Consider the following 4,160-nt stretch of genomic DNA (forward strand, 5'->3'; position numbering starts at 1 on the left):
GTTGGGTTTCTGAGCGGTCCACTGGTTACTGCCTGTTTAGCCTGACACTTGAGAGCTTTCAGGTAATCAACCCAGTCTACCTTAAATGATCCCAGACCACTTCGATATAGGACTTCACAGTGTTGTAGTCAAAACACCTACAAGGGAAACAAGTGCATTTTCAGTCAGATGTTTTCATGACAAAAACAATTCAATGAAACAGGTTCAAAAAACAAGTTAAAAGGCTGGAAATATACAGCAAATGTACTGTGCAGACAGACAGAAAAAACAAGAAATTCATTGATATAGTTAGTTAGACAAATGTATTTAAGTTTCAAACCACAACGATACAATTATACAAAATACAGATATTTTTAAAACCACATTGAGACCACATTTGAGACACTAAAAACAATCACGGTCAAAAATGGTACAGGCATCACCAAAATACATTACATAATCTATACAAATGTATCCATACAACAAAAAGTAATGTGGATAGGACAATTAGGCACTTAAAAATAAACTATATATGAGACACCATAGTATACAGTAACATGTAAGCTACGGTGGGGACCTTATGACAACAGGCTTGTCAGGTTTACCGAAGAAATGGGTCACGGGTTGGACAATTTTACAGGAAGTATTGAACACTATGTTCCAGCCAATGAGGTATGTTTTCAAGTTTGAATATTTGATATTTGGTTGTCATTTAAGCACCGACAAAACAAACACCACCTCCCCAAATTATACCATGATGGTCAGATTAGGAGTTGCTGTGATTATTCTCAGTGCAGTGTGTAAGTACAATTTCATCACTGGTAGAATATTAAAACATGTTTTGTTGTGGTGCCGTGCAATTCAATACAATTCAAGCTTCTTGAAGGGTAGGATAAATTGACATTTAGAACGTTCAACCAACCCACATACCATCTAAAAAGAAATTAAAACTTGAGTCAGTGCTAAGAAACAAAGAAAGCAAAATAAATGTATTTAATCTGGAATGATTTTCACAGACTACTGTTTTCTCTTGTTTAACATTTGTCCTTGTCTGTGTGATAACTACAGTATGCTTGTGTTTCTGTTTCCATTTGATTTAGATGTAGACCATGTTAACCTGCTAAGTCCTGTGATCACTGTTCAACTTTGTGATCCTGTAACCCTGCTATGTGTTTTCCCAGAAGAGGAATTCAACGATGAGCAAATGCACTGGTACAAGCAAACTGTGGGAGGTATTCCACAACTTGTCTCATCGATGAATAAATATTTAACAGAGCCTGTGTTTCACTTTGGATTTAATAATTCACACTTTAATGTAAAATTGGATCAGATTATGTTTTGCCTTAGTATCATGAAGTCGATCCCAGAAGATGAAGCCATGTACTATTGTGCAATTGGAAGAGAGATGACAGTGGAATTTTGAGACTGCACATTTCTGTCTTTGAAAGGTAAAATCATTTGAATCTATATTTATAAGTTATGTTAATTGGACAATAATTTGTTCAGTAATTAAACAAAATATTTGCTAAGTACATTTGTAATTTCTCAGCCTACAGAAAGATTGCAGTAAAATATGTTTCTCTTATACTATTTGAAAGTCTGATAATTGCTCGTTATGTTCTGATTAATTTAGGAAATGGTTAGAAGTCTGACTACAAGACAGTGGACCAGCAGCCAGAGTCTGACCCAGTCCATCCAGGAGACTCTTATCTCAATGTTTATCACAACAGTTTTGTTTTTTAAGTTATCCATAGTTATAGATGCTGAGGGTGCTGCATACATATGATTCTAGAGAGCCAAACTGCAATAATTGTGTATTCACGTGACACTGACATTTCTTTCATAAAAACAACCCCAATTAGGTGTCAGTCAGAAAAGGTCACACTACCAGACTGTAGAGCAACAGCCAGTGTCTGACCCAGTCCAACCAGAAGACTCTGTGACTCTACAGTGTACAGTACTCTCTGAGACCTGTACAGGAGAACACAGTGTTTACTGGTTCAGAGCCGGATCAAGAGAATCTCATCCAGGAGTCATTTACACCCATGGGAACAGGAGTGATGAGTGTGAGAAGAGCCCCGAGGCCCTCTCCTACACAGAGCCGTGTCTACAGCCTCTCCATGAACAACCTCAGTTTCTCTGATGCTGGGACTTACTACTGTGCTGTGGCCACATGTGGGGAGATCCTGTTTGGCGACGGAACAAACCCAAATATTGGTAGGTAATGAATATTATGAGTTGTAATGTAGAAAAAAAGTAATATTTAAGTGGTGCATATAGCATAGGGGTTGAAGTACATTTTGCTATGACAATATTCTCATTATTGACCAGAAATTAATGTTAAACTACAGTATATACAAAAAAAATGCTAAAAACAAAATACAAGCTATTGATAGTTAAACTTAACTTCAAACACAAGCTATTTAATCAAATATATCCTTCAATATGTGGCTTCATTCAACCAATGTACATAATATGATAATAATAATCATATATTTAGCTTGTAATCAAACAAATATTCAACACAACAAATTAAAATTGAGATGATGGGGATGGAGATTGAATGTCTATAGTTAGCTGGGGAGGATGGAATGGGAGTTGAGTCAGTTTGGGTTGGAAAGGCAGTATAGTTTGAGCAGAGGGGGCATCAATGGTACAGAAAGAGAGAGACATAGACAGTCTGACAAACAGGCCAGTGGCTCTTCATCAGAGCACCACACCTGCTTCTCCTGCATTCAGTTGCTCCATAGAAGCCGCTGCTTTCTGTCGGTACTGGTTCGCCATTACCAAAAACGTAGCAACCACCTGGGTGTTGCCATGTCTTCTGGAAATGCGTTCACACATCAACAGTCCCTGTCCCTGAATCTCCTCTGCCATTTCCAGACACTCTTTTCTGTCCTTGTTATCTTCCCTAGCAGATGAAACAAAATAAGCTGATGCTGCTGTATCATTCCAACCAGCTAGCCAGCTATAAAGCCAAACAGACTTTTCATCTCCGTCCAGTAACCTTGTAAGTCAAGACCACAAAAAATAAGTGAAACCCTAGAACATTCAAAACCAAAACATTAATAAAAAAATAAGCAAAAACAAAACACTTTAAAATAATAATAATAATGAAAATATGTACAATATTTACAGAGCTCTCTAACTAGGCGACCTTATTTCGCCATAGTCAATATGGAAGAGCCAATCTTGAGGGTGGTATCTATTTCTCTTATTGTTTTATTTTAATTAGGGGTGGTATTTCTCTTATAGTATTTTATTTTAATACAAGGGTGGTATATCGCTCTTACAATTGTATTTTTATTTAAGGGTGCTATATACAGTATCTCTATACTATTTATTATATTTTAATATAAGGGAGGTATATATATATATATGCAGTATACAGTGGGGCAAAAAAGTATTTAGTCAGCCATCTTACTGTTACATTTTTCCTTCCCTTTAGAAAGATCGCTGGATTATGTCGTCATTGGACTGGGAGTGACATCTGTTTTCTGTGTGGTTGTAATCATTATCCTCGTCTTCACCAGAAAAACAAAAACCAATTTGTGAATATTATAAAGTTGAGCTCTTTGGTATTACAAACTGTAGTTGATCACCTAATACATTTTATGATTAATACACAATATTTGCCGTCAACTATAAAACCTTTGTCTTTTACCTTTCTTGACTTTTGTCATGTTGATGCTTGTTTTTATTCATGTTAGCAGTGAGTGTTGCTCAGCATATTGGACATGACAACTCAACCACCGAATGTGAGCAGGTAAATAAATACAACTGTTATAATATTGGCCTGTTGGTAGACATTTTTAGTTTGGCTGTTTGTGGAAGATTTTTAATATGATTCTAGAAACTCCTGTTGCCCGACTATTACTATTATTATGACTACATTTATTTATAAAAAAACATGAAGGTTCACAGGATCAAGATGGAGTTACGCTGAATTATGCTGCATTGAATTTCTCTGAGAGGAAAACTAAAAGAGGAAGAAAGAAGAGAGACACCACAGGAGAGTGTGTACTCTGATGTCAGGTGTTCAGACTGGGACTGAATGTTGTTTATGAGCAGAGGAATGGATGTAGTTTGGTCAATAAACTCTTATTAGTATAGATGTATATAATGTATTCAGACAGTCATGACATTTTAGCCTCGCTGGTACTATAATGTATCATAGAATA

At 36.3% G+C, this 4,160-nt stretch overlaps 1 pseudogene; it reads left to right on the top strand.

Moving 5' to 3' along the window:
- Nucleotides 1-958: 958 nt before the first annotated feature.
- LOC110487756 (uncharacterized) lies at nucleotides 959-4,160 on the top strand (annotated as a pseudogene).

The sequence above is a fragment of the Oncorhynchus mykiss genome, chromosome 14, assembly GCF_057628025.1.
Source record: "Oncorhynchus mykiss isolate SJ-2025 chromosome 14, ASM5762802v1, whole genome shotgun sequence".
Classification (NCBI taxonomy): domain Eukaryota; kingdom Metazoa; phylum Chordata; class Actinopteri; order Salmoniformes; family Salmonidae; genus Oncorhynchus; species Oncorhynchus mykiss.